Genomic DNA, 13,952 nt, shown 5'->3' with positions numbered 1-13,952 from the left:
TAAAGAACCTTGGGTGTTTAATTACATATAACTGTAATTATCAAGTTTCTTGGTGGTGGTGGTGGTTTGTTTGTTTGCTGTCTGTTATCACCTGTATGGGGTAAATTGCTTTTTCCATAACTTTTTGTAATCCATTCCTTTGCTAAATTTAGTTTTGTCTTAATTCACATGATAATGCAGGAAATGAGACCAGCTACTTCTGTGGAAAGTCATGGTACAGGATTTAGTTAGGCTGGAGAACCCTAGCAGTGTCTTGCAGCAGAGAAGCCTGGATGGGGGCTTCCACCGAGATCTGATGATGATGCATCTGGGCCATCATGCCTGTGGGGGTCACGGGGAGCAGGGAAAGGTTGGACATAATTCAGTGCCCTTCACAGAGAATCGGAAAGACACAACATCGTTACAGCCCCCTGGGCTACAATTCCTGTTTCTGCCATAACAAAATTAGCATACAAATTTACGCAAGACGGAGTACCAAGTACCAGTTCAGCTCTGAGGGAGTAAATTTTACTCTTTTGATGTTCTGACATCATGCTGGTCACTGTGGCATGGGAGAGCCATTTACATATTAAGAAACAGAGGCTGAAGACTGACCATAGCTACACTGTTTGAATGATGTAAATCAGCTAAATGGTTAAGAGAATGTGAAAACTCCTCCCATTTAAAGCCATGGGATTGCCATAGTAAACTAAACTAAGTAGGTGAAATGTGCATGGGATCAGGACTGGAAATGTAAAAGTGGACAAAGCTGTTGTTGTCCTGTGCATGGACAAATGGAGACCAGATGGAGTTTCTCATACACAGTATGATACTTATCTGAAAATAACTTCTTTAGTTTCAGTTGACCATGGAAAACCTAAACTGTAGCCTTGACTGCAAATGGAACAATAAACAGGAGTATTGAGCAAATGATCTATCTGGAATAAAGAAAACATTCTGAATACAAAAAGGGATGCCTTGGAGTGTCTGGGGAATTGCTCTGGGGAAGAAGGTACAGCAAACTGAGCAATGGTGAATAACATTTGTAAAGACAATTTAAAAATCCACAGGAAAAGTACTGGATGTATTTTCTTTGATCAAAAAAAAATATTTTGAAAGAAAAGCTCATTATAAAAAGTTAACAGATATTTTGATCTTTCAGTAATAGATATGGTTTTACTTCTGCAGTACAAACAGAATTGTACATTGGGTGGACATGACATTGCACATTACATGTTAGTGCAGGCTCAACATGTTTTTGGCAAAGTTATATTTATGTACCAGTTGTTTATTACACTGATTTATGTAGGTCCAGTCTAAATCTTTGGTCTCATACTATAAACAGAAACACAAAACACACATATCTTTCATATCTGGTAGAAAAATCTTATTAAACAAATGTGATGATATTTTACAGTTAACATGGTAAAATCTTAGGTCACATAAAGTTCAGATAAGATTTTTTATTCCTATAGTTCTCTTCTAGTTGATTGATTTAAATTAGCTATGTAAATTGCACAGTCAAAATGAAGAATCACATGCCTTCCAAGACTAAAGTATAAAATAATAGAATTTTCCTTCAATAAGATTTTTGCCTTCTCTCTATTCTGTGATTTAATGCTGTTCCTTCAACATCATTTTATATGCTTTCTTAATCCTACTGTTCTAACTCAGGAAGCACACACCTCATAAACTTATGCTTAGGGAGCAGGTAGGGACTAAAGTACAGCTGGTAGAGGTATGGTTTCTTCTGCAACAAAGAGTGGGAAAATGGGTGGGTCATTTCTTCTTTCTGGGCCTATTTTTTTTCCCACAGCTTTCAGAAGTTGTTAAACTGAATGTGACCATAGTCTAGCTAATTTCCAATGAATTCACAAAATAACACATAAATTCACCTATGACATATAATTTAAAAAGCAATTATGAATATGCTTTATGCCTGATAATGTCAGAACATGCAGATATTTTATCTTACAGTAGCTGTACTTCTAATTAATCCATCTTTTTTTTTTTTTTTCTTTCCACATTTAATTGTCTGCTTTATTTCCTATTTATTTTTCATTAACGGGAAATGTGATCAAAACCTACTGTCATCTGGTTCTCTTCAGCTTGTGATACATTAACAGAAATGCTCCTTTTACTAGATTCAGGGCTTCTTGTCCAGACATGTAGAGGGCTGGAGAGGGCCAAGAGGTCTGGTAGATCTTAATAAAAGGATCTGAAAGCAAACCTCACTGCAAGCATATCACTTTTCTGTAAGTCAGATCTAGCTTTCAAGAATTGTGAGTTACGATACCACTATTTTCTGTCTTCACTCATTAGTGATATCCCTTCTGCCTTTTCTCTCTTGTAAAAAATACCTTCTTAATAACCCCTCCTAATCTTTTTTTTTTTGTTGTTCATTTGTTTGTTTCTGTCCTAATTTTCTAAAAATATTCTAGTTGCTGAAACTTAATAGATATTACCTATGACAACTGCTTCTTTCTAGTCTTAAAACTGTACATATCTGGTACTGAGTAGAGTACATCAGTGCTTAATTGTGACTAAACTTCAACACTATGAGTACTTATTCAGAAGCAAGTACCATTTCCCTAAGAGCCAAGAGATTTGAGTGATTTAAGAATATGATATCTGGGTTCTAGAACCATACAGCCCCAGACAGTGTTTGTGGAACTTTTCAAATTGCCACATAAATGGAGTTGTAATTTTTTTCACTGTTCTCTTTTAATTTAAATATTTCTCTCAAAATGAAATGAAGACCAGTTCATTTTAAATGGCTATTTTTACTGCAGCAGAAGGTAAAGAAATATCGATTAAGGAAAAAGTTCATTCCATGGGCACCATAACATAACCCACAAATTAGAAATAAATAGTACGGTGTTTGTTGTGAGTTACTGCAAATGTGTGATGTTTTCCACATCTCTACATAGTAATTGTATAGCCGGTGAGCCTATATACAGATAATAAACAAAAATATGATGTTGGCTCAAACCACCAGTAATAATTAGTTAAATGTTTTTGTGAAATTCTGCAGCACTTCGAAAATATTGCTTAAGGCTGACTCATATCAAATGAGTTCCACTAAAAACAATTCAGTTCCAGATTCTGAAGGCTGTAGGTGTTTATTATTTCTTCATCTGAAAACTTCCTTTCCTCCAAATTGAAATTTTATTTATTCAGCCTCTACAGTGCACTTACACGTTAAATGGAAATTTTTAGAGCACATATTATAAGCATTACAAAATTTGTGGTGATCCAAATCCTTTTTTCCCTTTCTCCTAAAAAGGAAATAACAGCTTTGGAAATTTACAAAAATGGTAGTAGTGGTACAACCTATTAGCAGACCACAACAGATATTTTAGTTGAATATGGATCTTTGTTTTTGTGGTTCTGAGGAATTACTGTTTTACTTCAGACTTGACTGTGTCTATATTTGAGTACTCTCCATTGCTTTTCAGACTGTTTTTTGTACTAATCTGCACTTAATTCGACTCAAATCGTCAATGACAAAATTCCTTTTAGTTGATTCAAAACTTGACCAGATCTCTTGTATGTTAAGAGAGACTAAGGTTATGTTAGCCATCTATGTTAGTAGAGACTAAGGTTAGTAACTTTTTTATGAACATATATAAAGTCATGTAGCCCTGGAACATGAACCAACTCAGATAATTCTAAAATAAAGAGCATGAGAAGATAACAAGGAATTTTGGTGAATTTCTGGGAAAGTTGTGGTTACAGTTAAAAGTTACAAAGTATTAAACAGCACAGATAACTTTTTACAGAATCACAGAATCACAGAATTGTAGGGGTTGGAAGGGACCTCAAGAGATCATTGAGTCCAACCCCTCTGCCAAAGCAGGTTCCTTAGAGCAGGCTGCCCAGGTAGGCATCCAGACGGGCCCTGAATATCTCCAGAGAAGGAGACTCCACAACCTCCCTGGGCAGCCTGTTCCAGTGCTCCGTCACCCTCACTGTGAAGAAGTTCTTTTGCATGTTGGCACAGAACTTCCTGTGCTCTATCTTATGGCCATTACCCCTTGTTCTATCCCCACAAACCACTGAAAAGAGGTTGGCCAAATCCCTCTGTCTCCCACACCTCAGGTATTTATACACACTGATGAGATCCCCTCTCAGTCTTTCCTTCTCCAGGCTGAACAGACCCAGGTCTCTCAGCCTTTCCCCATAGGGAAGATGCTCCAGGCCCCATATCATCTTTGTGGCCCTCCACTGGGCTATTTCCAGGAGATCCCTGTCTTTTTTGTACCAGGGAGCCCAGAACTAGACACAGTACTCCAGGTGAGACCTGACCAGGGCAGAGTAGAGGGGGAGGATCACCTCCCTTGACCTGCTGTCCACGCTCCTTTTAATGCATGCCAGGATCCCATTGGCCCCCTTGGCCACCAGGGCACACTGCTGGCTCGTGGTCAACCTGTCATCCACCAAGACCCACACTTATAGGGAAAGAAAGATCTAGACATGGCAAACTTGGTTAGCTCACTGACTAACATTCATATATAACAATGCTCTACCTTCATAGACCTCCTTTGAAAATCATTAGCTTCTTACATCTTCTTTTAATTTAGACATTACCAATGTCTTTCTTCATTCAAATCACTATTGTTTAAGGCCAGGAAGGTTGTTGCATCCCAATTTGTCACACATCGCAAAACATTAAACTTTATTCTGTTTCTGCTGTATTAAATCCAATAAAATGTCTTTGCCTTCATATGATCCAGATAGCATATAGCCATGATCTAAGACCAAAAAAATTTGAGAGTTTTTTAGTTTGATGCAAAAACCTTTCACTTGTTAAAATAAATAAATAAATAAATCTTTGGCTCTGGTAACTCTTTTTCCTAACAGATGAAAGAAGCTGTAAGGCTTGCCACCATTAAAGAATACCCTCTAGCACATGGTCATTTCTTAATCTTCCGTTAGATCATCAAGAAAATAAACTAAAACAAACAAACAAAAAACAGACTAAACTCTTGATCTTCTGCCTTCCATTTTAGCTATCCTTTCCATGAAGTTTTTTTTTTTTTTCCTTTTGCTACAGCTATATGTGTCACTATTTTACACAAAGATGAAAATGCCTTTAATTCCTGCTTATTCTTTGTTATACAGCCAACATTTGCATAAGTGGTTTTTGTGACATAATGGTCTTATTAGTTCATTTCTGAGCCTTTTTTTTCCATTACAATTTCCCTACTGGAAACTGAAAATTTCCTTACTGAAAAATAAGAGTTCCTTACTGGAATTGGTTTCACAAGCTGGCAGGTTATGATGGGATACTCAGCACTGTCCCATCTGTGGGCAGAGAGTTGCATTCTGAGAAAAAGTTGGACATTGAGACTGCCAGTTATGTAAGTTTTATTTATCAGAGATTTCACAGTTTTCTTCCTTGTGTCTGCTGGTATGTACTTCCAGGTATCACTCAGTAAAGGAAGGCTGATTCCCAGGCTGGTAGAAAAGAGGACCTGCCCAAGTTGTGCAGACCCAAGGCATCCCCAGTCTAAATATTAGTTTTACTCTGTTTCTCCTTCAAGCATAAACATCAAGCAACTTCAGGTTTATGAACTTAACAGAGTTGCCATGTTATCCAGGAACAGTAGCTCCCAGCTCATAGAGCATACAGGGTGGTCCTGGGGATCTGGCTCCTTATGTTTGTGCATGCACCTGCAGCACGCAGCACATGCTGGCACATCCTGCTCTACAAGACCTCAGTGGGAGTGGGAACTGCTTCCTCCTGCAAAGCTGGCTAGCTGTATCATGCTTCTCCATGACACACTGTCTACAACTAAGTTCCAACAGGGATTTGAAAGAGACAGGTGAATCTGGTGAATAAAAAATAAATAAATAAAAAATGCAGGGCTGGTGCTGCAGTCAGGGATTTGGCTACTTAGACCATTGGACTTGCTTTGAGAAACCTGGTCTACTGGGATTAGATGGGGTCCATCTGTATGAGGAGGGAAAGAACATCTTTAGTTACAGACTTGCCAAGCTGGTGAAGAACGCTTTAAACTAAAGCTACCAGGGGAGGAGAATGTTGATGCTGACATTAACTATTGTTGCCCATAGATGCAGCACAAAAGTATGCCAGCCAGTAAGTCAGTTTCATTAGAGGTCCAACTCAAATGCCTCTATGCAAACTCACACAGCATAGGAAATAAGCAGGGTAAACTGTAATTTTTATCCCAGTCTCAGGGCTGTGATATTACAGTCCTCAGTGAGATGTGGTGGGACGGCTCACATGACTGGAGTGCTTGAATGGATGGCTACAGGCTATTCGGGAGAGATAGGGAGGGAAGAAGAGGAGATGGGGGTAGCCCTCTACATTAGGGAAGGTCTGGAGTGTATGTAGCTTAGTTATGGCGATGAAAGGGTTTAATGTCTCTGTGTAATGATCAGAAGAAAGGCCAACAAGGAAGATATTAAGGTAGGAGTATGTTATAGACCAACCAACCGAGCTGAAGAAGCAGGCAAAATATTCTGTAAGCATATAGAAGTGTAAATCACTAGCACTCATTCTCATGGGAGACTTCAACTTCCCAGGTGTCTACTGGAAATAGGGGAGAAGGAGCAAACTAGGAGATTCGTGGAATTTGTGGAGGATTACTTCCTGTCTCAGGTGATGAGGGAACTTACTAGGGAAGGTGCTCCACTGGACCTCGTGCTTGTTAACAGAAAAGGTCTCAAGGCTGATGTGATGTTTGGAGACTGTTTCAAGCACAGTGACAATGAGATGATAGAGTTCTCGGTCCTTGGGGAAGCAAGGATGGCAGTCAGCAGAACTGCTACTTTGAATTGTCATAGGGCTGATTTTATCCTATTTAAGGACCTGGTTAACAGGTCCCTTAGGAGAGAGTTTTAAAGAATGAAAGAGTCCAGGAAGGCTTAATATTCCTCAAGAAGGAAATCCTGAAGGCACAAGAGCAGGCTGGCAGGCTGTCCCTATGTGCTTAAAGATGAGCTTGTGGGGTAGAATACTAGCCTAGCTAAATAGACAGCTTCTTCTGGAACTTGGGGGGAAAAAAAAAAAAAAAAAAGAAAAAAAAAAAAAAAAAGGACCTTTGGAAGAATGGAAGAAGGGGCCAGTAACTGAAGAGGACTACAAAGGTGTTGTGAGGTTATACAGGGAAGAAGTTAGAAGTGCCAGAGCCCAGATAGAGCTTAACTTTGCAAAAATGTTTTTATAATTGCACAAACAAGAAACGGAATATTAAGGAGAATCCCCATTCTTAATTGGCTGAAGGGGGGAAACATAATGACAAGAGATGAGGAAAAGGCTGAGGTTCTTACTGCCTTATTTGCCTCTGTCTTTACTAGTAAAACTAATTCTACTCAAGGTACCCATCCCATTGAGCTAGAAGACAGAGACAAGGAGCAGACTGAAGCACTTTCAATCCAAGATGAATTGGTTAGCAACCTAATATACCACTCAAATACCCACAAATCTATGGGCTCAGATAGTATCCACCATAGGGTACTGAAGGAGTGACTTGCCAAGGTCCCAGTTGACTGGGCGTTGGTGAATGTGACACCCACCTGCAAGAAGGGCAAGAAGGACGATCCAGGGAATTACAGGCCTGTCAGTCTGACCTCAGTAAAAGGGAAGGTCACAGAGGACATCCTGAGTGCCATCACACACCATGCACAGGAGAATCCAGCCAGCATGGGTTTATGAAAAGATGGTCCTGCCTGACTAGCTTGATCTCTTTCTATGAAAAGATGACCCCCTTAGCGGACAAGGGAAGGGCTGTGGATGTTTCTTACTTGGACAGTAGCAAGGCATTTGATACTATTTCCAACAGCCTTCTGCTGGAACAACTGGCTGCTCATGGCTTGGATGAATGTACTGTTTGCTTGGTGAAGAACTGTCTGGCTGACTGTGCTCAAAGAGTCATAGTGAATGGAGTTAAATCCATTTGGCAGCCAGTTACAAGTTGCATTCCTCATGGCTCAGTTCTGGAGTCAGTTTTGTTTTACATTTTTATCATTGATCTGGATAAGGGGATTGAGTGCACCCTCAGTAAGTTTTCAGATCACACTAAGTTTGGTGAAATTGTGGATCTGTTTGAGGGCAGGACGGCTTTTCAGAGGTATCTGGATAGACTGGATTTATGCCCTGAGTCCAATCCCATGACTTTCAACAAGGCTAAGTGCTGGGTGCTGCACGTGGGTCATAACAACCCCATGCAGCAATATAGGCTTGGGGAAGAGTATCTGGAAGGTTGCCTGGCAGGAAAGAACCTGGGGCTGCTGGTTAACAGCCAGCTGAGCATAAGCCAGCAGTGTGCCCAGGTGGCCAAGAAGGCCAATGGCATCCTGGCTTTTATCAGAAATAGTGTGGCCAGCAGGACGAGGGAAGTGATCCTCCCTCTGTGCTTCTGTACTGGTGAAACAACACCTTGAATACCGTGTTCAGTTTTGGGCCCCTCACTACAAGAAGTATTCTGAGTTGCTTGAGAGTGTGCAGAAAAGAGCAGCAAGGCTGATTAAGGGACTAGAAAGCAAGACTTATGAGGAGCAGCTGACAGAACTGGGGATGTTTAGTCTAGAGAAGAGGAGACTGAGCAGAGATCTCACTTATCACTCTCTAAAACTACCTGAAGGAAGGTTGCAGTGAGGTGGGTGTTGGTCTCTTCTCAGATAACAATTGATAGGATGCAATGGAATGACCTCAAGCTGCACCAGGGGAGGTTTAGTTCAGATATTAGGAAGAATTTCTGCATGGGAAGGGTGGTTAGGCATTGGAATGGGCTGCCCAGGGAGGTTGTTGGAGTCACCACCCCTGGAGGTATTTAAGAGATGTGTGTCTCTGGCTTTTAGGGACATGGTTTAGTGATAGACTTGTAGTGTTAAGTGGGTTTTTAGGCTTGATCTTAAAGGTTTTCTCCAACCTAAATGATTCTGTGATCCTATGATTACTTATCTATTATTATCTATTATAACATTAGTTGTTACTTTATTCATTAATTCATTCATTATAACATTATTTTTCCTGGGACTGATGGTAGATTAGCAAGCTTGTAGCTTTAGTATTTACCTATCTGTAGTCCTCAAATACTGCACTAATGGTCTGGTAGTCCCAGGCTCATGAAATTAGACTTTGAATGAACCAAAGATCTCTTACACAGCTTCGTAAAACATTTAGGTACAAATTACTGTCATATCCCAATTTAAAAATGTTTATCACTAACAAATATTATTTATTTATTTCCCCTTAAGAGTTAACATCGTCATTCTCATATGATGAAAGTACTTCAGCCTGATGAAAGTATGTCAGTATACTCCTCTCCAAATGCAGAGGAAGAATTTTTACTGACTTTATTTACGTATTTAATTACTATGAATATTTTTGTGTCTGTTTAGCTGTGGCTTTATAAAATTAATAGAATTTACTTGTCATAAACTTCAGCTTCTCCTAACTATCTTCAGCCTTGCTATCTATGGATCTTACACTGACATCTTCAGTGCAACTCAGATTTATTTCTGTCTTATTGCTGGTATGAGCAAAGACACTATTGTATGTGTACAACGTGTGTTTCCAGCTCAGAAAGCCAAATATATCCTGGGCTTCATCAAAAGGTGTAGCTGACCGGTCGAGGGAGGTGATTCTTCCCCTTTGCTCCGTTCTCATGAGACCCCACTTGGAGTGCTGCATTCATCTCTATGGCCCCCAGCAAAAGAAGGATGTGGACCTGTTAGAGCAGGGCCAGAGCAGGGTCATGAGGATGATAAATTGACTGGAGAACCTCTCCTGTGAAGAAAGACTGAGGGAGTTGTGGTTGCTTAGCCTAGAGAAGTCTATGGGGAGATCCTTTCAGTAGCCTTTCAGTACCTAAAGGGGGCCTACAGGAAAGATGGGGAGGGACTCTATTGTAGTGACAGGTCAGGGGGCAATGGCTTTAAACTATGAGTGTAGATTTAGATTAGATATAAGCAAGACATTCTTCACTATGAGAGTGGTGAGGCATTGGAACAGGTTGCCCAGAGAAGTTGTGGATGCCCTCTCCCTGGAAGTGTTGAAGACCAGGCTGGACGGAGCTTTGGGACACCTGATCTAGTGGAAGGTGTCCCTGCCCATATCAGTGCCATTGAAACTAGGTGATCCTTAAGGGTCCCTTCCAACCCAAAATATTCTATGATTTTATGATTCTCAATATACTTTATATTTCCTCATTTTTCATGTCTCATACTTTTTTATATTCTTTCACTTCCAATTGCATTTCACTTTTCTACTGAAACAAACATGCTTAATGGCTAAAATTGGCCTTTTCTGGTTGTAAAATCATGGCAGTATTTAAAGACAATCTCTTAAATTCTTTTTAAGTATAGGTATTCTTATTTTTCTTCTAATTTTTTCCTTCCATACAAATTTGTTAATCCTTTTCCTCTTTGGGGATGTTTAGCTCTTCTGAAGTAGTGGCTAGAAACATGCTTTTGACCATATTAAATGGTCAACTTTGGCAACCACCAGGTTCCAATCCAGTGATTAACTTGTCTTTATTCATCATAAGGAAGTTCAAAATGTATTTACCTCATGTTGTATGCAATACTTTGTGTCTTAGAAATTGTACAGTGTTGAGAAGCTCTACTAATGTTTTATTATGGGTTGCATGACATTGCTGCCAACATTTCAGAAAATAAAATTTCCTGTTAGAAAAGATATTTGTTTTAAAAATTTCTTCATCTTGTACCTCACCAAGATTACCTCCATCTCTCTGTAAAATGTGGACCATCTCTTTTATAAATTGTCTCACATGCTGTATCTCACACTTTTGCTTCTGAGAGACAGCTAATGTAGGTGTCTACATGTATGCTAAGATTCCAAGCATTCTTTATAGTCAAAGAGAATCTAGAAAATAGAGTTATGAAGCCTAGACTTAGCTCTCCTTAACACAAACACCATGACAGGATTTAATTACATAAATTCTAGTATTATTTGAGATACTATAAGATATCCAGGTCATCTGTATAGGTTATGAGAAATGGCTTAAAGATCTGTTCTATTTTCAAATGGCAACTGATGACAAAACATAGTAATTCATATTACATAATAACAAAATATCTGTGTTCAGGCAATTGCCATTTATCAAGGTGCTTCATTTAGCTGGTGATATGAAAACATCTACTACTGTCAGATATGTCCTGGACTGTCCAGCACATCCACATCTCCACATCACTGGCAGTTATGACTTAAGATCATGAGATCTTTTGTTGTTTGGAAACAGTGGCAGGAAATCAGGTATGTCTAAGTAATCTAAAATTACTTTAGATATGTTTGGGGACCTGATACTTCACTTGGAGCTCCAGTCCAGGAGACAGCCAATCTCTTAAAATAAGGTAATATGCCCACTTCGTGGAAATTGTTTGAATGGTATTCTCTCCAACAGTTTTCATTGCCAATTTATATTAGCTGAGTATTCAGAACAATATCTGCATTCATATATGATAGAAATAGTGTCAGGCAAAATGAGATGTACAAGGTACAAACCTGGAGACAGTCAGGATCTGTTGTCCCAAAGGTATCTTCCTTTTTTATGTTTTATTTTTTGTTTTTTTTTTTTTTACTACCTAAAAGTATAGTTTTAAAACGGGCAGAAGGGGTCAAAGGTCAAACAAAAATTTAGAAGACAGTCTAATATTTCCATTAAGTCATTACTTGATTCCTCAGTGAGCTGTTTTCTTTTATTTTATTAAACTCTTTTAAATCGCTTTCTTATATAACTGTATAAGTTAGAAAGGACAGAAACAGCTTACAGCTTTGAGATTTGCATCATAGGCTTTCACAGGCTTATTTTGAATTTAAACTAGACTGCTTAAGGTCTAATTTGCTCTTCATCCAACCCAGGAAGAGACAAGATAGACCAATATTTCCTTCATCCCATGTTGATGGAGGAGAATATATCACTTTCTAGGTAAAGGTTTCTTCCTCAGCTCCCATAGATCTTAGAGCTTTCTCTACTCAGTCTGACATATTTTTCCTTACCTCTTCATATATTTCAAATTTCAGGAAACACTTCACAATCATTTTGGTATAATTATGCATCTGTATATTTCTATACATGTATGTCTGTTTGCTAAATGGTAAACAGATTTGGCCTCACAAATGGACATAACAGATATCTCTTTGACTTCCTAGTAGACTCTTTCATGATTCCTTAATATTTATAGTTACTTTTTCATATATAAATATATATTATGAAACAAAATGTAATTACATTTTCAGACACCACATTTTTGGAATAGTGGTATGTATTTAACCTAGAGGGAGTTTCTTCTTTCTCTCTTCAAAAGCTGGGTTGTAATTTCTCTTGGATCATAAGTATGGAAAGTAAAATATTGCATTCAAATACTGTAACTCCTCCAAGCTTTCAGTCAGATCAGAACTCCATGTTATTAGCTGTTGGTCAAAGACAAACAAAGACAGATGTAAACTTTGCCATGAAGGACTGAAGAAGGCATTACAACTGACTGAGAAGAAAAAATAATAATAAAGGAAAGCCTTCATAGAGCAAGTAGGTAACAAATTTGTCAATATCTGGATAGGCCAATGCAAAATATGAATAGAACCATATTACTGAATATGAGCATGACACATTTCCCATTTAGTCTCTACTTACAATAGTAAATCAGATAGTTCCTCTGGCATTGACAAATAATTTATTACAGTATTAATTTATTTAATTTTAGAATTTATCTAGCCTGAACTGAACAATTCATAGCCATGGTCTGTGACTTACTATTTTCAGCATGTTTAAAGGAAGCCATATAGTTTTGTGGAGTGAGATAGCCTTAGAATAGAGATCGGGCTAAGCTATACTAGCTAGTAGATTCCAGAGCTGGAAAATGGCATGATTTCACTTAATAGTAAAGACACATCTTTAAACTCTGAGCTATAATCTGGGCTTTCAATATAAAAATTAACATTCGGGTCCTAAAGTGTGTTGACATTAGCTGATCCACAATTTGACTTTTATCAAATTATTATTTCATTATTTTCATCATTTTCTCAAAATTTCTGTGTTTTCACGTGTGTGTGTGCATATGTCACTCTTGCTTTACACTGAAATTCTGAAGGAGATACATGGATTATTTGCAAAAAAGGGAAAAAAATCTACAGAAATAAGATCTGACTCCAAGTCTTAAAAGAGTAATAATTTTTAAATGGAAAAGCTGGTTTCATAGAGGACTGTAGACACAGACTTAGAGACAGCAGTACCAATAAGACACACTACAATTTAGGTTATATTCATATCTCATATATAACTTCGATAATGGCTAGCCAGTTGCTGTATAGCAAAATCCATTGCTTCTATTCCAATATCCTGAAAGCAGAATGAGATCTTGTTACCATAATCATACATATTCATAATAGTTTTGCTGGTAAACAGAAGGGTTTTACATGTGTTAAAGTGGTTAAATCTTTGCAACTGCTACAAAATTTTGATCACAACAGAAATGAAATAACCCTGAGAGTAGCCAATAGCAGAAAACAGTATAAACAAAGCAATACATTAGAAAGTCCCACACCATATTTAAAAGAATACTTGATGAGGCCTTCCTCCATTTTTTTTGTTTTGTTTTGTTTTTTATCCCACTGAGGTTTAGTCTCCCCTCTTTCTGTGTCTTAGTAAAGAGGTTTCCTGAAGCATGCAAGTGATGAAGAATGACTAAGACTAGTACTGAGCACAAGTGAGAGACTGCATCATGTCCTGTATATCCAGGCCCATCAGAGAAGACTTGTGTTGTCTCAAATTGTTAACTTACCTAGGGAAATCAGAGGAGGAGCATTCTTTACAGCCAGTGGGGAATAGATGGTAGGTAATGGCCTGAGATATTCTGACTCAGGGCATGGTGATGTAAAAAAGGTGTTTGCTTTACCAATAAGAGTAAAAGCTCCTTGAAAGCCCCCACTAATGTCTTGTCCCACATTCACATCCCAAAACATTTTCAGAAAAGGTATGTGC

This window comes from Cygnus atratus, chromosome 1 (assembly GCF_013377495.2).
Source record: "Cygnus atratus isolate AKBS03 ecotype Queensland, Australia chromosome 1, CAtr_DNAZoo_HiC_assembly, whole genome shotgun sequence".
NCBI lineage: Eukaryota > Metazoa > Chordata > Aves > Anseriformes > Anatidae > Cygnus > Cygnus atratus.
The sequence above is the reverse complement of the archived record's forward strand: the minus strand, read 5'-3'. Positions refer to the sequence as shown.